Below are 23,458 nucleotides of genomic sequence, written 5' to 3'. Positions count from 1 at the left end.
TGCAATTCATCTTTGTCACTCTACCTTTTCTAGATCTTTGAAAAGAGTAAAAAGTATATGCTGACGTGTATACATCAATGTGGCTGTTCACTCTTTCCAAATTTCCTTGTTATGAACATTTGTTCTTCCTAGTTCAATTGCAACTAACATACCTCTACTCATTTCTTTAGCTAAATTCATATCCTTATATTTTAAGTAAACCCAAAAAATGGTTCTAACTAGTATAAAATACAGCATGGATAAAGAGTTGTTTGTAGAAAGAAAACATTTTGCTTTTTTGAGACGAGTCTCACTTGTGGTCTAGGTTGAGGTGAGCGGCGCCATCTTGTTCTCGTAAGCTCACTCGGTTCTCGCTGCTTATTCTGCCTCAGCCTCCCGAGGAGCTGGGACCACAGGCCGCCCACCTCCGCCCGCTTGGTTTTTATTTTTAGTAGAGACGGGTTTCACCTGTTCGCAGGATGGTCTCCATCTCCTGACTGATCCCACTCGCTCGCCTGTGAGTTTTCAACTTTATGGATTTGAAAACGATTCTCCATTGAATCAACTGAAAACCAAATATGGAGATGCAACTTTTTTATGTCTACAAGTAACTATTTGACCTTTAAGTTAAATATTTCCGACAAGTATTAATAGTTTGAGAAAATCCATCCTACCAAGCACAGACCATGAATGTTTTCTTCGAATTTACTTTTTAGCTATGTGTTTGGCATATGTTTGGATCTTTCTTCTGATCTGTGCTCTAGTTGTATCAGAACCTATCAAGTGTCTATTATGTTGCCAGGCACATTTGTGAGACAGAGTAAGGCCAGGCAAGAATTCCTTTCATTAAGTGTTTGATCTGCTGTTAATTAGCATGTTTTTCTGAAATGGTTGCTTTTAACCACATCATATAATCTATGCACAAAAATATTATTTTGCAATTCTTTGATATTATATGAAAGAGTGATTCAACACAACACATTATAAAGAAGGGAGGGATAATTGAGAATACCTAAGCCACATAACGGGAAGCAAACACTAAGAAATTTCCTTGATAGATAACATAACTTTAGAGGCAACTAGCTAAAAATAAAACACACCATACAGATAATGGGTCTTTATTCCATTCTATGGTATGGAGTAACACTTGCCACAGATGTGTAGCAAGGAAACATGTGTTTGTGCCATTCATAAGTGGATTTCTCTCCCTTTTATTTCCTCCGAGTCTTCTTTTTTTTTCTAATTCCTCTTCCATATATTACACACTCCCTGTCTTATAATGCTGTGTCACAGTGGAAACTTCCTTAGATTTGGGTTTTTAATATGAATTATTGAAAATACCCATTCTTTCTTTGTGACAACTAAAAATTCATGTTTAAATTTTTATTAACATGTAATACTTTGGGGAATGTATTATATGTTAATATCCACATAGCCAATAGTCAAATCAGATAAGAACTATTGCTAGTGTCTTTGAAGTTCCTCTCTTCCACTCCAAGGGTCACAAAAACTTTCCCTCCTTTCTACTTTTTATAAGTGGAATGATACAGTATGTATCTTTTGTATCTAGATTTCTTTACACAACATTGATTTTGGAGAGTCATTTAACTACAGCCCATGGGTGTAGTTCCATCTTATTGCTTAATATTATTACATTGCATGAATGTGCAAAAATTAATTTATCTCTTCTACATTTTCTGGGCATTTGAGTGATTTCCAATGTGTGGCTATTTTGAATACTACTAACACAAACATTTCAGTACAGTTTTTTAAACACATGTACACATTTCTATTGAGTTTCTGGGTCATAGTGTACGCATAATCACATGTAAATTTTTGGTAGAGTTTTTTTTTAAATTACGTTTTATAATGTGTGCTTCTGCTGTTCCCATTTGTGTGGATATTGCGACTATTACCTCCTCTCTAATGAAGGTTCATAGGCACAAACTAAAGACCTCCATGGGTAATGGGGCTTCTGCTTGATGTACATTGAGAGTTGCTGTTCAATGATTTTCAGAATTGCATGGCAGTGACTAGAGTTCTATGGCCCCAAAGCCTTTAGATGGGAATTGAACAGTCTCCAACTTACACTCAACCGATAAAAAGCCTCCCTGGTCATGTAGAAATCAGATTAACACTCCTTCTTGTCTTCCATTAGTGAGTATCTCTCCCATTTATGGCCAGATGGGATTTTGCTATTTAGTTATTTTATGCTAATAAATTATAGATCACAGATTCACACATAATCTTTGATTTAATTCTCACACACTATTTCTATATAGTCATGTTAGCATCTTCTATTTACTGAGAAGTAATCAGAGCAGGTAATTTTCTTAAGGTTTCTATCAACCACATTGTTGATTGAATGTCATAATTGTTGATATTAAGGATCATATTACTTGAAAAAATAAACATTGGTAACTAGTGATAGACAAATAATGGCAAACAAAGAGTTGTCTGAAAACTTGAGAAATGCTAATAAAAATCATTTTAAAATGATCTAAACAGAGACTACTGAAGTATATTAGTACATATAAATAAAGGGTAGATGAAATTGCTCTTCAAATATTTGAATATCTTTGTTATTTATAAAAAGTATTCATTTTTACATAAATAATTTGATAAAGGATTTGGCCTTGCAAAAATACCTGTAAAGAGGCCAACAAACTATTAAATTGGTACAAATAAGTTTAAATTTTATCTATAGCAGAACTTATTTACCCAATTTGCCAATATTCATGTATTGTACCCAATTAGAAAATAAACCAATCTATGACAGTGATAATTGTCTAGATATCTGTCAACTATTTTATATCTAGATAATTCTAATCCCAAAGTATGTATCTTCTTCCAAATTTTAAGCATACATTATGAATCTTAAAAATAATTCAATTTTTTCAGCCATTGTGAAAAAGATTATTATAGTTAATTTTACTTGTTATTATTTATATTTTGAGGACAGGTTAAAAATATGTTATAGCCCCACAAAAATAAAATAAAGCTCATCAATTTATCAAAAATGCTATCTGTATAAACAAATATCTCTGTATGTTTTACATGGGATCAACAAACTATTTTCCTATTACCATTGAATAAATATAATGTGACTTAAGTCTAAAAAGTTCTGAAAGTAAATGTATCTACATATTTTAGCCTCTCAAAACTGCTTCTTGTTGTACAATATGGAAATTTACAACACACTAAACTTTTCAATAAATCTCTTGTAAAATTAAACTCAAATAATTGATAACATTATAAATGTTTACCTAATATACCATTATATTAACTGCTGACAGTAAAATGTGAAACATTGTTCAGCCAAATTTACATTCGAAGTAGTACACAGAATTACAGGACAAGCCATAACTCATAAAGTTAAATTGTCTGTTGATGCCAACAGTACTTTGACAAATTTTTGATAAATTTTATTTAATTAATGGATTTTAACCCCCAAAACATCCCCATGATAGCTACTTTGAAGTGTAACTACTCTCAACTGTTCAAATGCACTTATCTTTGAAAATACGGGGTGCATAATATTTCCTATTATGCTGATAATAATTGCAACAGCAAACGTAATTTCTTTTGTAACTGAGTTCCTCTGAACAAAAAATTAAAACTTATCTGAACTTATCTCTGCTTCTATGCACTGCTATACACTTTTTGCCTACTATATTTTACATGACCAAATGCCTGTACCTATTCTTTCTTGTGTTTAAATATTTTTCTACTTTGCTTCTTTCACCCTCTACATTTTGTATTCATCAAATGCACTATATTTAGCAATCATAATGGCCTGAGAGTGTTCAATCCCAATGGCCCTTCAGTTTCAGCAAACTATGAGCTGTTTGCAGTATTTGGTCCCCACCACCACATATTGCTCTTTTCCTTCACTTTCCTCTTTAAAATAATTACCCCTTCCTTCTATATTATTCTCATGTTATATAACCACATCGCCATGGTTTTTCTCCTCCCCACCTTCATCCCTACCTTAACTACTCATGAGCCCTATCCTACCATCTTTACTGGCTTTTTTGATGATTTTTTCTAACCCTGGGTAATTAATTTTAATCTTCTGCCTTTAAATCTTCTCTTTTCTTCTACCTCTGAAATCTCAACTATGATTTTTATTTGACGAATCAGAAGCCACTGCATCTAAGACTTCATATCGCCAATTCCCTCTGCTACTTAGCTGCTTTCATTTCCAAGGCCTGCTGTCATTTCAGTAATCCAAAAACAAACTTAACATTCTTTCTACAAAATTAGTTTCCTTTTCTTACTCTCTTGTTTTTTCAAACATTCTATTATTCCAGACAAAATGTTGACTGTTGCTTTTCCTTTATGTTCATATTCAGGTAATAGATTCTATCTGCACTTTTTGTTGTTGTTTTAATTTTTATTTTTAGTGCAAGGTCTCACCTCTCTCCATCTTGCTCCTTCCATCACTATTCCTTGCCTTTTTAGTTCCTGGTTCTTTAGTTCTTGGCTTAGATTTCTATTCCCTTACGATGAATTTTTAACCATATTATTGTGTCAATGGCCACATTTTTTAAATTCTTGATCAATACCGCCAAACCGAGCCTGGAAAGTTTGTACTAAAGCACTCTTCCAATAATGAAGATAAACTAATGTGAAGGACTCTTACAATATTTGTTCATTTGATGATTATTTTTTCATTTTTATAATTTCTAGTGTTACAGAATAGATTGGTACTTATTCATCTTATAATCTTTCTAATATGATCTACCTACCTGACTATGCTTTGCCTATGTAAATGGCATTCTGATAATAGCTTTATTTATTTCTTGTTAACTAACCACTAATTAGTAATTGATTGCCTGGTCCCTTGACCCTATGTCTTCTTAATTCAGAAAAATGTTGTTATTTAGAATAGCTTAAATTTGAGTGAAGTATCTTATAGTTAAAAGACTGAATTTAACGGATTATGGCTTAGATAAAAGATTGTACGCTGTCATTTGTTATATTTTCATCTGTCACTAGACTTTACTAGACAGGGTGAACAGGGATGCTCCCGTAGGAGCCACACTTAGTGGGCTACCACAGTTACTGCCAGACTGCCTTCATGTTACAAAAGAGATTGCTGAGATCTCCGGAGTTTCTGACTCAATAGATCTGGGGGTCCAAGAATTTATGTCTCAATGTAACACTGATGTAGTTGGTTCACAGATCACTCTTTGAGAATCAATGATCTACATGATTTGAATTCAGGAAAATTATGCCCTGAATTTCTCCAAAATCCAAGTCTGTCCAGGCAATCCCTAACATCATCAAATTTGGTTTCATTTATTTAGAAGTTGCTTATATAAGAGTAGTAATTCAAGCCGGTAGCAAAAAACATAATTTTTCTCTCAAGAGACCATCCATTTTTCAGAATTTGGTCTTTACTATTTGTTCAACATGATGTCCAGTGTCCCTATTCCACCACTCCCTTCTTGCTTCCTTCATTGAAACGAGGTCCTGGTCAACGGCCAAAAAGTACTTTCCAGAACTTCACATTCACCTTAGAATACTTTCTTAACTTTGTACTCCCATAACAATAAAGTATACCATTTTGTGGTATTTCACACATTTTTATTTTATTGATCATTTCTATGCATATTTCATAACTCTCTTAAAAATGCTTGTGTCTTAATAATATTGCTTCTAAATTATATTGCTCAAAATAGTTTTTTGATAAGTATTTGTTCAATAATCATTTATTGGACCCACGGGAGAAGGGAAAAGAAGAACAAATAACTGACTTAGCAACATTTTCCATTTCCATGAAGATGGTGAATTATCTAAAATTGGGTCTCAAATCTCACTTTTCTAAGCATGGAATAGAATAATTTATTTGATTTACTTTGCAATAAGCTTTGATTTCGCAACATAAGCAATAAAAATAACAGAAATACTTATTTCAAGATGCTATATATTATTATGTACTTTAGACAGGCAGGACACTTTGATTATATAATGTTTTCCAATTAATGGAACAGGGTGAAGGATATATTTTTGAATTTGTAGCAATCCCTTTTGTGAATAAGCTTCTGTAAAACTTAAGAATCTCTAAAACATTACAAGAAAAAATTTGATATATATTTGTGTATACATGCTGTATTGCCCTCTGATTTAGCCATGTAGTCTGAAGTTTTCCAAACTTGAAAAATTTTTTCAAAGTTATAGAATTTATTAGAATTTGTACTTCAAAAAATAGCTAATTTTTAAATGAATTTTCAATAATCTAGATGGTTAAAAAATTGTACGCTACCACAAAATTTCAAAGTTATGCAGCTTTCTCACAGAGTTTGACAAAGTAGGATGGATTGAATTGTTCCATCTTTATAGATGAAGAAAATGAGAAATCAGAGGCTAATTACTTGACCAAAGTTTTGCCACAAGCAAGCGAACTAGAATTTGGACCTAATTTTTAAGCTATTATTCTGCCTTAATCTTATTTTGTTCCAAGTTTTGGATGCCTTCATCACTCAAATATTACTTAAAAGAAACATGTTCAGGTTTTATGATTGTGTTCAGAGATCTCTGAGAGAGATGATACCTCAGTGTTATATTTTGATATACAACATGATTATTTTTATTCTCTTCTTTCATGGTACAAAGAACATGATTTAACGAGAAAATTGTAACAAGTGTTTTACTTTTAAAGCCTGAAATCTAAAAATGTATATTGTACTTAGTTATTTAGTGGTCATAATCACATCTAATTGTTTCTGTCCTAAACATTAGAAATATAGGGATAAATAACATAATTTTGATGAAGAAAAAAAGTAAATTTTTTTTTTATTTTAAGAAGACCTTTTAAATATTCTCCATTAAAAGTTTTGAATTTATTGTCAAAATGTCTCAAAGAACAAAGAAGAGGATTAAAAATGTTTTGGCCAAAGATATGTAATTAGCATGAAATAAGAGTTCAAAAACAAATTATTTATTGAGGTTAATTTCATATTCATGAGAATAGTTTCAAAAAGCATATTTCCTGAAAACATGAAACTAGATATAAGACAGACTTTTAGTCTTTAAATGCTACAAGAATAATAAAAAGTAAAAATGGCCTTCAGTTTCATGTATTATTAGATACGTTTTCCTCCAGAATTGGCATTTCAGCTGAAGAGAATGTGTGCTTCAAACTTGGAAATAAATAATGCATTTACTTATTTGATTAAAGATTGCACAGTGAATTTAATAAAGACATTATAGTCTTGTAATGTAATATAAACTCAATCTTCTACTTACAAACAACTTTAAGACAGAATTTAGGAGGAATGTCCTTTGGAAAATTAACTTTCCTTCCCCCACAGATGATTCAAATAAACAATATATACTGTTTGGAACATTTCATTTTATCTGGAATTAACCCTCTGTTGGCATTCTTCTTCTTCACTGAAAATGTAAGAAAGCACAGCCTCATCATGAAAATGCTGGGTATCCACATCTCACACAACTTAAAAATCATAATGAGTTGCAGGTTTTATTGTCAAGAATTACCCTGTGTTTCAAAAATGTGCTTACTCCTTATAAAGAAACATAAACCTTGTTTGTAATCTTGTGAACTGTATATTCTATTGGATTTGTCTATTAAAGATAGAATTATGAGTGAACAATAAATGTCTTTCCTGAGAAAGGTGCATTTTTTGTCGCACTTAGACTTGAAGGAGGGGTAGAAGATACTTGGCCAAAATTGGGGCAAAGAATGGTTCCTATGAAGAAGCAAGAGTGAGAATCTGGTTATCTTTATATAAAAGAATAAAACTGGATGCTTATCTTAGACTGTGCACAAAACCAGCTCAAGGTGGATTGAAAGCCTATGTGTAAGGCCTGAAACTATATAAAACTCCCAGAAGAAAACGCAGAGAAAACAACTCCTTGATACTGGCCTTGACAATGGTTTTTGGCCATCACACCAAAAGCTCAGGTGACAAAAGCAAAAATAAACAAGCGAGACTGCATCAAACTGAAAAACTTCTGCACAGCAAACACTCAACAAAATGAAAAGGCAGCCTGCAGAATGGGAGAGAATACTTATAAACCATATATCAGAGAGGGTTTGATATGTGAAATAAAAATCTCACACAACTCAATATCAAAAAACACCCTGACTGACACTCTGATTGGCCAAAGTATCTGAATAGACGTTATTTTAAAAAGACATACGAAGGGCAATAGGTATATGAAAAGGTGTTCAACATCATTAATCCGAGAAAAGTTAATCGAAACAACTATATCACTTCACAACTGTTAGCATGGTTATTATATAAAAAAGATAAGTGTGATAGGATGTGGAAAAAGGAAACTCACGTTCACTGTTGGCGGGAGTGTAAACTGATACAGCCATTTTGGGAAATGGTATGAAGGTTCCTCAAACATTTACAATACAGCTATTGTATGACTCCACAATCCCCCTGCTGGGTATAGGAACTGAAATCAGTATATGAAAGATATATCTATATTCTCATGTTTATTGCAGTATAATTCACAATAGCCAAGCTATGAAAACAATTGGATAAAGAAATTGTGATATATAGTTATTATATATTATATATAATATTATAATCTTATAAACTCTGTATTGTAATATAAATATTATAGACATATATTATTCAATCTTAAAAAAAGATTAAAATTGCCATTTTTGATGATATGGATGAACCTGGATGGCATTATGCTAAGTGAAATAAACCAGACATGGAAAGAAAAATATTTCATGACCTCACTTTTATGTGCTACCTAAAAATAAGCCAAGTATATAGACACAGTAGAATAGTGGTCATCAGGGATACGGATTAAGAGAAAATGAAAAAAAACAGATCAAAGGGTACAAACCGCCAGTCATGTAGGATGAGTAAGTTGTATCTAACGTATAGTATGATACCAATAGTTAATAATATTGTATTCTATACTGAAAATTTTTAAAAGTGTATGTTTTAGCTGCTCTTGCCAATCACATAAAAAAGATAACTATGGAAGGTGATGGATAGGTTAATTGGCTTGATTGTAGTAATAATTTCATAGCATATATGTATGCCTTAAATATGTACCATGAAAATAAAGTAAATAAATTAAAATGTAGATTATCAAAACTTAATGTATACATTACAAATTTCAAAACTTGAAAAAGTAATCCAATGGGAGAGATTTACAATTACTTCAATACTATTAGAGCAGCAGTGATGGAAGGTAAGTAGAGGAAGGAGACAACCCGATAAATGTAGACTCATCAGTAAAGCCTGAGGGGACAGTAATAATATTCATAGTGTTGACAGCCAAACCATCAAATACTTTGGTGTGAATACATTATTGTTGCCACATACAAAACAAATAGAACAACAGATCTTGATTCAGGCAACTATCATCCTAATTAACTGCCTCTCTGATCACGTGTGCATGTATCACCTTGATCACAACCATTTTTGAAAATAACGAAACAAAAATAAACTATTGTAAATTTTAAAAAATGAATTATCACATGAAGTTTATATTTGAGGTTATTTTTCAAGATTATACTTGTCGTGTGGCCTTTACGTTTTTAAATTGTTCACTCTCTAATTGAGCATTTGCTGTATGCCTGGAAAGCTTCTGGACACTGAAGACACTTCAAGTCAACATTACTTCAAGCAATCATGGCATCCTAATTACCGATTTCAGTAATATCTGCTTCCATATCTCTTAGAAATGGGCAACTCAATAAGGTGATTTCTGAAAATCTCTGCATGGTAGCTATGCATTAAAAATGAAGTTATATATGAAAAATGAAATTATATATGAAATTATAATGAAAAATGCAAGATGACTCCATGCCTTGTAACACTATTGTTTGTACCTGGGTACCTTTTTGCCATCAGAACAAATTTATAGGGTTAATAATTATTGTAGTTATTGTAGTATGTGGTTACAACCCTTTTCGTGTTAATATATAGTAATCCTAGAGACACCTAGAATTATTTTTAAAGTTGAGTCAGTTGCCTCCAGTCATAAAAATTGGCTTAACTTTTAGTAGTGAAGTCAAAATATGTGAACTGAGTTCACTTCTGCACAAAGGAAAACTCTGCAAGTAACTGAAATTTTCTCAAGACTGGCATATAGAAAATTCTAAAAAATGTCCTGGGATAGGAACTATCTCAAATTGGCAGTATATACTGGCATGTGCCTCATCCTGCTGACAGTCATTTCAGTTTGAGATACTTACAAAAAAGAGAAAAAAAGATAGTGTAAGAGTTCCAAGTTTAAATAGTTATACTGGTACACTCCTTAAAAGGAAAATCAGCGCATTATCTTGGAGTAAAAATTTTATTTACGATTTCTTCACTTTTCTCCCATCAACTCAACAGGCAGAAAATAAAATATATTAATAAATACACATGCACACATTGTGGAAATCGAAGACTCGAGTCTATGTGCAGCAGTGTGTTGATAAACTGTCTGTAGAGACTGGAGGTCAAACTAATTGTATACATGAAAATTATGTAACTCAAGAGACTCAAGAAGATACACAGATAAAAGTCACTACATAAGAAGATAGAGATTTCTCTATTTTTCCACAACAGAAATTACAAAGTGGAATAGTGATTTCAAATATAACTTCTGTTATCATTTGAGGGAATAGAAAAGTGAGGGCAGCAGAGATCCGAATATAGGCACTCATACTTGAACGCCTGTTATGTGTAGCTATTGTGCTTTGACAATTTTACGTAATTTTCTTATTTAACCAACACACAACATTATGAGATTGATGTTTCTATGACTATTTTTCTGTGTGAGAAAACCCAGGTTCTGGCCTGACCTCACTCATGCCATATGGGGTGGTTGAGGCCTGATTCAAAGGCAAACATGGCAGCACCACAGTCTATATTTATTAATCATACAACCACTATATCCAACTAATTATAAAATCTGTGTGGAAGTCCAGAAAATTAGGCCAGCATCAAATGGAAAACAGCATTAAGAAAGTTGTTTATCTAAAAACACTGAGTTTTACAACTCATAATTTTGGTTGCTACTGTGACTATTTTATAGGGAAACCATACACAAATTAATTCATGACATATTCATGTGCATTTTGCATATGTCTCTTTTAAAAAAAAAAACATTATTTAGGCAAAGTGCTAAAGAGAAGTTATTTCACCTTGCTGACATTATGTCTTATGGTTTTACCCAACGAATTTTAGCCATTACTTCTTTATCTTGATAGGATTACTTAATTGCCTAGTCATGGAATGAATGATTTGGCTTCTTCTATAGATGTATTAATAAAGCTTTTTTGTATAATAGTCACGATGAACATGCTTGTGATCTCTTGCAGAAATAACGAAGATTCTGCAATTTAAAGAGCAATAAAATGTAAAGATGTAATTACCATCTCTTCATTATCTTATGGAATGTCAAGACAAACTCACTTTATTTCAATGTCAAAAGATAGAGCATTAAAGTCCTTTTCAAAATACCATTTAATTGGATAGATTAAGATACTTTAATATATTAATTTCATTCCTTGTTACTGTATATTTCATGATAAGGATGCAGGGATATATATTAGAGTTCTGGGAAACTGAAACGTGTATAACTTCCCAGTTAATTCTCAAATCTATTAAACATGTGCTTTGGTTATCTTTCTTCCTTGGTAAAAGAGGGATGTTCTAAGATATTTTCATGTTGTCTAAAGCATCTGCATCGCATATACAAATATACAAAATATATAAAATATTAAGAGAATTATACCAAATATATACTAAATAAAAATATGCAAACTATTAATTTAGCAGAAAAAAAACTGTTGCATGAAGATAAAGTACAGGATGATTAGCTTAGTTTGGAATGACCAAAAGACTCACAAACAAGATGGGTATGCACAGTTATACTAATCACAAAGCACAAAGACCCCTGTGCAAGTGTACATCACACACATCTGAATAGCTCATATACAATATTGATTGCATATTTAACACTTCAGTGAATGGTAACTATAGAACAAGAGAAATACATCCATTCCTAAAGAAACAGTAATCAGTCACTGAAATGCAAAATAGCCAGCATATATAAACTTGTAGCAGTAGCCTCCTCATATCCATATCTGCAACACAGAGTTAGAAATGTTTGGGTTTAAACAGTAGTGAAAATATTCCTACATTTCAAAAAGGTATGAGCTTAACGGTATGGAGTTTGAATTTTGGAAAAATATATTTCTAACTAGTTTAAAGCTTGGGTGAAATTTCAAATTTCAATTGCTTAAGATAAGCAAAAATTAGGGAGTGCTCATGAGGTAAGTGTAGATGAAAAATAAATTGTCAGGCTAGTTCAAATGTAGTGGTGTTCAAAACGAACTAATCACAACCAGTTACAGATTTCTTTTTTTCTTTTCCACTCGCGCTAAGCCTTAAAAATAAACAGAATAAATAAATAAATAAATAAATAAATAAATAAATAAATAAATAAAATGAACAAATTGACAGTTGGATAATAGCACGACTTCCTGAAATTACCATTCTGGGAAACATATACTTCCAATGAATATTTAGGAATATTTGTCATGAAAAGTTCATGCATAAATGGTGGCAAAATATAAACTTTGAGATTATGTTTACAATATAAATAAATGTAACAATATGCAACAAAATGGTGCTTTCTCTATATTTCATGATAAGAATGCAGGGATATATATTAGAGTTCTGGGAAATTGAAACTTGGGTAACTTACCAGTTAATTCTCAAATCTATTAAATCATGTGTTTTGGTTATCTTTCTTCCTTGGTAAAATAGGGATGTTTGAAGATATTTTCACGTTGTCTAAAGCATCTGCGTCTCATATACAAATATACAAAATATATAAAATATTAACAGAATTATACCAAATATATACAAAATAAAAATATACAAAATATTAATTTAGCAGAAAAAAACTGTTGCATGAAGATAAAGTACAGGATGGCAGTTTATCTTATGGTTTTTTTGTGAACCATAATCAGAAAAATCAGAGGATCAAAAATAATAAAATATACCCACTGGCTTACTAGGTAAATGAGATAATTATATGTTTAAAGGAACTATATAAAAGCTTTATGTAAAAACCACAACCATATTTCTTGTTCCTGCACCTTCCAATCAATTCATTAGATTGTTTTACACATTCTGCAAAAATATTCTTATGCAGGCAGAGAATTTGAAATGTAAAAAATCATCATACTGTCTCCTATATTTAGAGCTCAGCTACATCTCTTATATGTTAAAATGCTACTTCTGTTTGACACACACTCTTGCACAGAAGTACAACTGTGTAAAGACAGAGCTGTGAGAAGGCAACCATCCACAAGCCAAGAAGAGAGGCCTAAAACAAATCGTTCCATCATGGTCCTCAGAGGAGCACTTTGACCTTGGATTTACAGCCTCCAGAACTACGAGAAAATAAATATCTGTTGTTTAAGCCACCCAGTCTGTGTGTGTGTACCCATGTTTAAGTGCCACCCTAGAAAACTAATATAATTGGTAAAGCACATTACGGACTTTTTACAGCCAGCACCCAAATACGTTAGCATCATTTTCAGATGTTTGTTTTAGTTTATTTTATTTTATCAAGTATTATAATGACAATTTAAAAAAATAGTTTCAAGGCTGGGTGAGGTGTTTCACACTTTTAATCCCAGCACTTTGGGAGGCAAAAGTGGGAGGATCAGGTGAGGCTGGAAGTTCAAGACCAGCCAGAGCAACATAATGAAAGCTAATGTCTACAATTTTTTTTTCTTTAATAAAAAATAAAGCTGGGTGTGGTGGCACACACCTGGAGTTCTAGCTACTTGGGAGCTGAGTTGGGAGGTTTGCTTGAGCCCAGGAGATCAAGACTACAGTGAGCCATAATTGCACCACTGCACTCCACCCTGGGTGACAGAGTGAGCCTGTCTGTAAAAAATAAATAAATAGATAAATAAATAAATAAAACTAGATAAAAACAATTTCAAAACTTAAGACTAAAAGAAACTCAGAAAACTGTCAATTACATGTTGTTCTGATTTTTCTCTTTTATATAGTATATGAAATGTTATATCAACTTGCCATTTTTAAAAGTAAAAATCAGATGGATTTAGCTGGGCACAATACCAATTTCATTGAGGATTTCTAACGTCACTCAGGTGAGAGACCCGAACGGTTTCTAACGGCATTCGGGTGTTTCTAACGTCACTCAGGTGAGAGACCCGAACGGTTTCTAACGAAACTCGGGTGAGAGACCTGAAGGGTTTCTAAGGGCACTCGGGTGTTTCTAACGTCACTCAGGTGAGAGACCCAAAGGATTTCTAACGAAACTCAGGTGAGAGACCTGAAGGGTTTCTAGCATCACTCAGGTGAAAGACATGAAGGAAAAGAGATGGGTTTAGAAGGAAAAGGAGACAGATTTAGAAGGAGTGATGGTTAATGAGATCAGACATTCAAATATCTACCTACTAGTAAAGTTAGGCAAACAAACAGCAACAACAACAACAACAAAATGCTACCCATCATCTATAGAGAAAAATCATAGTCTCCCACTTGAAATAACACATTTATCTGGCAGATTTAATAAAAGAATACATATTTTCACACAGCACAAAAGAATTGTTTTTATATCTGGAACACAATTGCTACAGAATTATGAAAAGAAAAAAATACAGACTGTAGAGAACAAAATAAGACAAGCTTCCATCAAGAAGGAAACATAAAATATACTAACTTGAAATAACAGATATACACAATATTTGGAGTTCAAGCTTTTTAGTGTTGACTCCAGCCCAGTTATTTCGGAGGCAAAGAAACAAAGATTTGCAAAGGATTCATGAATTATCCAAAGTTAAACATGTTACATCTAATCAAGCCAGATCTAGAATACATTCTTGGTCATATTCTTTCCATTGACTATGTCTAATTCCTCTTAAACTTTTTTTTCCCTTTACATATAAATACTACAAACATTACAACTTTGGTAACATAAACAGAACAAAACACTTATTCTTTCAGCACTTTGGATGTGCTACCCATTGTGTTCTGACTATCATTGTTTCTGATGAAAAGTCAGGTGTTAATCACAAAGTTGTTTTCTTGCATAGATGAGTTATTTTTCTTTTGCTTTCAAGATTAACTCCCGTCACATTTTGTTTAATCCAGAATTATTAGAAACTTCTCTAATTCTGAGACTCAAAGTCACTCAGCAGATCACCACAAAATTTCAAAATACACATAGTAAGTGCTTGCAAAATATTAATATACTACTTTAATGTTTTCTTTTATTAATATAAGGTCATTGGAATATTTGGGAAATGAATATAAGTCAGAGCAACAACACCCTAGATTAGTGATTGCTACATATTAATCATTATTGTTTTTGTGACAATGAAATATTAAATTACTTCTAATATTTTGCTGACATATTTCTTTCATTACTGTCAAGATTCACACAGAAATATACCTTAAATAATAGAGTTTGATTCTCTTGAAAAAATTTTTTCTTTCTCCCCAATCTTTCTCAATATTTTTAATACAATATTTTTTGTTTCTATATCCATCAAAAAGTTTCAGTTTGATGAGAGAGCATAAAAAATCTATTTAGAGGATCAGTTTGGAAGTCAGATGTGCAAAATGTTTCTTATATGCTCTGTTCTCTTTTCATTGTCTTCTCCCTGACCCAACCCCAAACAGTACAAAGAATGCTAAACCCTTTATAAAGAATTTTACCAGAAATCGATATTAAAATTGAGTGAGGTATTTATTACTTAGAAGTAATTCTCAAACTTTAACCTGTAATCTCATGTATTTACAGTGGAGCATAGTAGTTCGATGAAGCCTAACTCAATTATAGGTCAATCACTCCTTAGCAATGTATCAGTGTTGGGCAAGTTACTCAACCTCTGCTAACCAATCTCTTAATCTGTAAAAATAATACAAATGTTCCACACAGTATTCTGAAGGTTAAATGGAATAACTTATATAAAAGTAAATCACTTAGTGTAATGTTGAATATATAACATATTCTACCTTGAAATACTACTACTAATGAAAAACTACATTTTGAAATTTTTGAAGCTGAGATAAATAAAAAAAAAATGTCATTCTCCAACTTTGTCTAGGTAGTTTGCTAGAAATAAGAGAGAAAAATAGACTAGGGTCCAGTTTCTGGATTCAAGGGTCAGAAATCATCTGCTGTGTTTATTATGAACCTTTTATGTCCCTTCAGTTCTTCCTGTAAATTTTTAAAAAGAACTTACTGAATAAAGACTTAAAACACCTCAAATTAACAAAATCTTCTCTACTATATCTCCATTATTTCAAAAATGAAAATAATAATAATTTTGTCAATGATAGTTAAGTGTATGTTAGTCACTAACACTTTGGCAGTTACCTTCATAATCATATTTCTAATATTTCTAATATCTTCATATTTATATTTCTAATTTATATTTGAACCCAATTCTGTAACTTAGGAAGTTCTCTTTTTTCTTTTAGAAATTAAGGCATAAAGTGCCAGGTGACTTGCACAAGATTGCACCACTAGTAAATTTAAAAATATAGTTTGCTTGCTTACTGTCTTAATGTTTTAGTGATTTATTGATCATGCACAATTCTTTTTGAAAATAGAAATTCATTTAGCATATCATATTTTAAGATCCATTGGTAAATGCCACCTTATTAGCTTAATCAACAAAAATGTCTAGAAAATATGAGCTTTTATTAACCGATAAAATATTGGAAATGAAAAATGAAACCACCCCTATAATCTTTATAAAATTATTTGGGAAAGAAGGGAGGGGAATGAAATAAAAATAAACCAAGCTTCCAGCACATCCAGCCTTAAACAAGTTAACTTGCTGTCTGTCCTGCTTCCTCATAATTGCTTACTAGGTATGGTCCCACAATCATTTATATCCTGTCACAAGATTATAGTTAAACTTAACTACTCATAGATAACAACTCGAGCATTGTGAAATGTTACGTTTTCTCTTTGAGGTATTCTTTCAGATCCTACATACCAGTGAAGTTACTGACATCAGCTGCTCTGAAGGACTCCAGGAGAAGCTGACTCACCAAAGAATGAAGTTTCTACATCCTAGTAATTTAATCCCCCTTACCCAAAGCAGTCAATGAACCCAATTTTCCAGCCCCTGGTCCTCTACAATCCCCTCACCCCAGCCAAGTACGCTCTGGAAAGACAGACTTGAGGGTGCTCGTATGTCCTCACTCAGCTGCCCTCCAATCACTCAACTCTTTCTCTACTGCAAACTCTGCTTTACCAATTTATCAGTCTGTGATTGCACAGCAGGCATACAAACGTGTGAGTCCTGTATCATTTATAAATATTTCACTTTTATATATATTTAACTGCTGTACACATAATTGACTATTTTGTATATTAACATTAGTAGGTAATAATAATATTTATATTTCCTCCATAGGTAGCTTCTGGGGCCAGGTAAATTTTATTCTTTAACGACAAAGACTAAAGTAAGTAACTTTAAAATATTACTGAGATATTTTTTTCTGTTGATGGGACACTGAATTTGTAGGTAGAAATAGAAACATAGCTTTTTAGCAAACTTAATATTATATTTAAACACACTTCAAAATGCAAATATAAAATTAAGAATTTCCAAAATTAAACTTGGTTTTAGACACTCACATAAGCAAGTGTAATACTGAAGAGCAAAGAAACTAACTGTGCACTACAAAAATATATATATATAAAAAAAAGGAATTCATGAAATCTAAGGGCTAATGTGTGAAGTAAATTTGGAAGATATTTTATGCTGTAGCCTCCATCCTAGAGACTGAGAGTACCGCACTAGGGAAACCTGCTCAACCCTTTTTTAACCAGAAATTCTTTAGTTCTCCAGGAATCCTTTTCAGGTAATGCCTAATAATATCTCATTAAACGTGTATTAGAAATTATAGTTTAATTTATATTTTCATAATTCAGTGAAAATATATTAATTGTAAAGATAAATTTTAAAACATATGGGAATACTACACTTATGGTGGTCATCAACACAAAATGCTACAAAATTACATAGCATGGTTAGTTTGGCAAAAATAAATATCATCACTACCACCAAAAACCCAGGTTTCAAAAAGAAATGAAAGAGGCATTTCAAAATGTTAAAATTTTTTTCATTTGTCTACTTTCTAAATGCTCTTTAAAATACTTTGGTCATCATAATTTTGAAGTTTAAAAGTAAAGAAGTAGTTCTCCTAGTTAATAGACTGCCTTAAAGTTACTCTGGCTTACAAATAGAACAAAGCAAAGCATGTCTTGACAGCCATCAAATTACAGGAAATTGAAGCTAAACGAAATTTGATACCTCACCTCATCCAAACTCCTTACTTTATAAGAAGGAAAAGCATTACAAAATGTTGAGGCCATTTAACTTAAAGTCATCAGGTGAATTAGAGATAATTTGAGACTACTGCTTTTTCTCTTTGTTACTATTCTCTTAGGAAGTTTTGCCTGAAAACAGGTCTACTAAAGATATAAGAATTTGTAATGAAGATGAACATACATCATTGTCTTCCTGCTTAGGATTATTCAGTATTTTCCCATTGGTCATATATAAAATCCTAGCTACTTTGACCCCCTCTCCCACCATTTCCTCACTCTCTATGTCCTAGAACTTCACTCTTGACTCCAAAGCTGCACTCCCCTGCATTAGTTTCTTTTGTTTGAAATCCTCAGCCCTTCATAAATTTCATCCAGCAAACTCCTATTTATCCTTTAACTCCCTATTATTTTTTCTTACAGTGCCACATTTTCCTTCATTAGCACATACCCAATTTAAAATTGTATAGTTTTTGAGTTTTTGCTTGACTTTCTGTTTCTCCACTAAAGCATAAGCTTCACAAAAGCAAGTATCATGTCTGATTTAACAGGGTATATTCTATTCTGATAAGAGTGCTTCCATGTAAGTGTCAATGAATGTTTGTGAAATAAATGAAGGACTAAAGGAGTGATCGAACAAATAAAAATAACTTTTCTGTGCGTATTGTATGTGTGAGTAAGATCTTGAGTTTGGCCAAGGCAGTTAATCATATCATATCAACAACTCATTAGATACATAAGGTTTATAGCAATGAGGTACAAAATAGGTTCAACACTAAATTCTAAGATGAAACAAGGTTTATGTTCAGAAATATAGCGTCACTTTTTCTAATATCAGTTGCCCTCAAGTAGCAGCATGACACATGCAAACCATTGATACAACATGTTTTTCTGCTTTCTTATATTGAAGATTCCACATGAAGTAAAATTATTGTATTTCTAATAGGAAATCCTCTTCTAAACAACAACAATATGAGGTTAGACGGAGATTAAAAAGTTAAGATGAGATTCTGTTTGTACAGTATATAACTGAACAAAGTTGTATCTAGCAATTTGACAAGAAAGGTAAAACAGAATATTAACCTCAGCACACAAGTTTAGCTAATGATCTGGAATGGGGAGTTGTGGGTAGGGAGGAGGACAAAGACGAAAGACAACCATGTATCCCAAGTTACTTTCCAAAGATGAAAAAAAAAAATCCCTCTTAGTAATGCTTTTCAAAATCTATCTACTTTCAAAAACACATCAATAAGATACAGAGAGAAAACAATCAAGTTGGACATTAACTTAAAAGTCAGATGACTTTTAAGCATAAGTAACTTAGAACTGTAAAGTAAAAAACACTAAATGTCATTGACTTTAAAGTCAATACTGAAGTAAAAAAAACCTATTAAAAACTAGACTATATGCAGGAACTTATGTAGGAAGCTTAGCATAAATATTCATACAAAATTGCTCTACCATATTTTATTAAAGTACTACATTATAAATTAAGATAAAATCATTTTTAAAATGAGTTATATTTTAGGCCTTTTTTCTCAAAATGAGTTTCATAAACTGATATGGTTATTAGCATAGGAATTTCAATAATAGGAACAAGTAAACCAAATGAAAACCTAATGTATGTGCATGTGTGTTTGTGTGTGTGTGTACAATTACCTGGAATTCCAACCTCAATATGTTTAAAAATATTTCAGTAAAAAAAGTTAGATTTATTTTAAGGTAGTTTGTAAGATATGTTTATTTGTAGGCCTTGCACACTAAGTTAAGCAACACTACCATAACATAAATTATTTAATAATGAAACAGAAACTCAAACCTTCATATTATAATTAAACAAACATTAAGTATCTAATAACTTCAATTGTATGCCCTAAAATACATCAGGAGTACAATGTCTATCAACTTGCCCACAGAAAAAGCAACAATGAAAGAAAGACATATTTATCTTTTCAGAAAAGATCAACACACTTTGTCCAACTTTTTTGTCCAACTGCTATAAAGTAGGCTAATGCTAATGGCAAATAAAAGAGCTGCCATCCAACATGCATTGTAGCAGTGAATGTTAACTGACTACTGTGTGAAGGTAGTGTTCATTGAACAAGCAAAAGAATCCTTGCCTGTATGACGCTTGTGTATTGTTCGCTTTACATTCTACTGAAGGAAACATGAAGAACAGAATACCAGCAATTGTAACAACAACATTATCCCACTAGAAGATCTCCGTGACTGATATTTCCAAACTCATCTCAATGACCCTGTATGATCTTTATATTCCAAGGAACATGCCAATGGATTTTGACATTTCCAAAGTAAAAGGTAATGGTAAAGTAATGATAATCAACATAAAAAATGACTCACTGGAAACTAAAGCAACTCATTTCAAATGGCTTTGGAATGCCATTAGGACAGCACCTTTTTATTGGTGATGCATAAGTCTCACAATCCAGAGAGCAGGTCTTGTGAATTTTGACGAGAGGTAAGGCATTACAGAAAGACTCAAAAGTCACGCTCCAGATTCCAGCAGTGTAGGTAGTAGGACGGACACAGAGTACATAGTTTCACTACTGATCACAATGATTTAGAGATAGGAACCCATAGTTCTGTGCGACCAAGCATCATTTCAAGATAACATTTACATTTTTAATAAATGCAAACTTTGCCTCAGCTAAACAAGGTACCTTGGACTATATTCTTTCCTGTAGAGAGAGAAATTAGACATAATTAACCCTTGTGCAGTCTAAACATTAATACTGGTTGAGTACGTATCATGTGCCAACAATGATGTAAAGCACTGAATATGTGAGATTAAAGTATGATGAATTCTATTGACAAATACAAGCAAAGGCTTCCATTTAATTGAGAAGAAACCATATACCTAGCACAAGTCTTTTTCTGTGCATTAACCTTTCATAAAACAACTGTATGAAGTTATAGCCCATTTTATAGATAAATAAAAGCGTTTCCAAAGGTTAAGAAAGGGCACAGTGAACATGAGAAGCACAGTCTGGGTAGGTAGGACGATCTAGTTGTCTATCTGTGCTTTAAACTCCTATAAACATCATCTCCAGCACCACGGCATCTAACTCAGAGTCACATTTGAATTGCCAGCAAATGGAAGCCTCATAAACCCAAAATGTGAACAGCAATGAAGTTTATAGAGCATACTTTGAATGCACAGAGTATCTTTGCAAACACTATCTTTTAAGACTTTCACAATCACATCATGAGATTATTCCCACACAAAAAGTAGGAAACGAAAGCCTGGAAAGAAGTTGTATCGACATTAAACTGCTCTCAAACCCAAATGTACAAATGATTTTTCTTGCAAAGAAATTTATATTCTACGCAAAGCCCTCTTGCAAAATGAATTCTGGATTTGATTAAACACTTGTCTTGAAAACAAGAGCTGAAGTGGAAATTCCTTACTGGTATTCAAGCAAATAAATTAAATAATGATGTTAAACCTACATCTAATCTCTTGTTATACATATTGAAGTTTGCTATATAGCTACCACTAAGTTATACATTTCCAGTGACACAAACCATAAAATGAACTTGTTTCTATTGGTACTAGCAAAAAACAAACAAACAAAACAAAACGAAACAAAAAAACTACATAGAGGGCAAAAAGGTCAATATACTGATTTATCTTCTAATAACTTTCCAGCCAGTAGCATTCGTCCCTCTCACTAGATGGTTGTTTTATGCTTCTTTAATTTTTTGACATTCTAATTGCCTCACCTGAACCAAAAAAAAAAATGTGGATCTATGATCAATACCTTTTGAAAACTCATTTATTTTATTATATTAATTTTTCATATATCTGCATTATTGCATAATACCTGATTGGTCCTATGCTAAATTTTTCATGGAACATTACCTGTGCAAGATGTTAATAAGCATCCTTCCAAAAATGTTTGAAAAACATTGGGTAAAACATATTAGGTAAGTTCCTGTTTTATAGTTTTCCAAGAGTTTTACTATCTTTGGCAAATGATGAAATTCAAAGCAGAGATACAGTACACAACTTTTGTAAAATTTACCTATTTTTCTTATAACACTGTGGCTTTGTTTCATTTTGTTTTGTTTTGAACTTCTTTTCTGTGATGTGACATAAGACAGTATTGTGACTTAGGGGTGGGGACATACATTAACAGAGGTTTAGGAACTGCTTTGCTAAAGCAAGTTTGAGGAGAAAATGGGGAGACTAATACAAGATTTTCCTTCAAGCAGTGGGAGTTTAAGGGGTAGGTGGTTTTTGGAGAAAGAGGAGAGCCATTCGCTGCACAGGCTTCTTTAGGTTTCTGCTTGGTGTGATACATAATAAAGACACAGACATTCACTTCCTCTATTTCCCACTCCTGGCCTGGGGTAACCCAGAGGGACCTGATAAAGACAGAGCCTTATAGCTGTATCAGGTATCCTTGAGAGTGGTAGGACTGGAGAGGCCTGAGGAATAAAAAACGTACATGCATTACATGGAACAAAGACAGAGAAGAAGAAAACTCAGACATGGCAAATTAATTTTGTACCTTTCCTTACAACCTAGCATGTCACAGGATACATGCTTTCCTTTTGACCTGCTTCCTTTATGTTGACTGTATGAACAGGGAAGGGGGTTGGGGTACACGTGGGAGATAACTGTATTTATTATGTACCTGGTATTAATACATCTATATAGACAACTGGAATGACCATACTGGAGAAACAGCAAGGGAAGAACTAAAAAAGCTAAAATAAATACTTAGTTGCATAAAAAATACTACAAAAAGATTTCTCACGTCTGACAAATTACATTTTAGTCTAATAGCAATAAGTAGACCAAAACTAAGGCGATTTGACAAATATCGTAAGGTATTTTATTGTGAAACTGACATCTATATGTATTGCTTGTAAACCTCGGTAATCTGCTCCTGAATTGAGAAATTACCGAGACAACATCAAAAGCTGTCATTTGTGTTTCTGTGTTGTTGTTGTTATTGTTTGTGAGGTGAGAGCTTCTAAACTTTATGACTGCTTGAAAGGGGCTTATATAGACCTTGCCTGAATATCAAGTCATATGAAATGATAAAAAGCTTTCTGATTTATTGGCTTAGACAAAGAGAAAATTGAGAAATTGAGCATCATTAAAATTAAA

At 32.4% G+C, this 23,458-nt stretch overlaps 1 protein-coding gene and 1 long non-coding RNA gene across 2 annotated transcripts in view; both read right to left on the bottom strand.

Moving 5' to 3' along the window:
• Positions 1 to 23,458, bottom strand: part of ROBO2 (roundabout guidance receptor 2) — a 1,748,812-nt gene that overhangs the window by 1,670,185 nt on the left and 55,169 nt on the right. The window lies entirely within an intron of this gene.
• On the bottom strand, positions 1,210 to 13,620 carry LOC110742124. The gene is made up of 2 exons (XR_002519481.2): positions 12,688 to 13,620; positions 1,210 to 8,402 (listed from the first exon to the last, which is right to left on the bottom strand). It is a non-coding gene; the product is annotated as an uncharacterized LOC110742124 (long non-coding RNA).

Source organism: Papio anubis, chromosome 2, assembly GCF_008728515.1.
Source record: "Papio anubis isolate 15944 chromosome 2, Panubis1.0, whole genome shotgun sequence".
NCBI classification, from domain to species: Eukaryota; Metazoa; Chordata; class Mammalia; order Primates; family Cercopithecidae; genus Papio; species Papio anubis.
The sequence above is the reverse complement of the archived record's forward strand: the minus strand, read 5'-3'. Positions and strand labels throughout refer to the sequence as shown.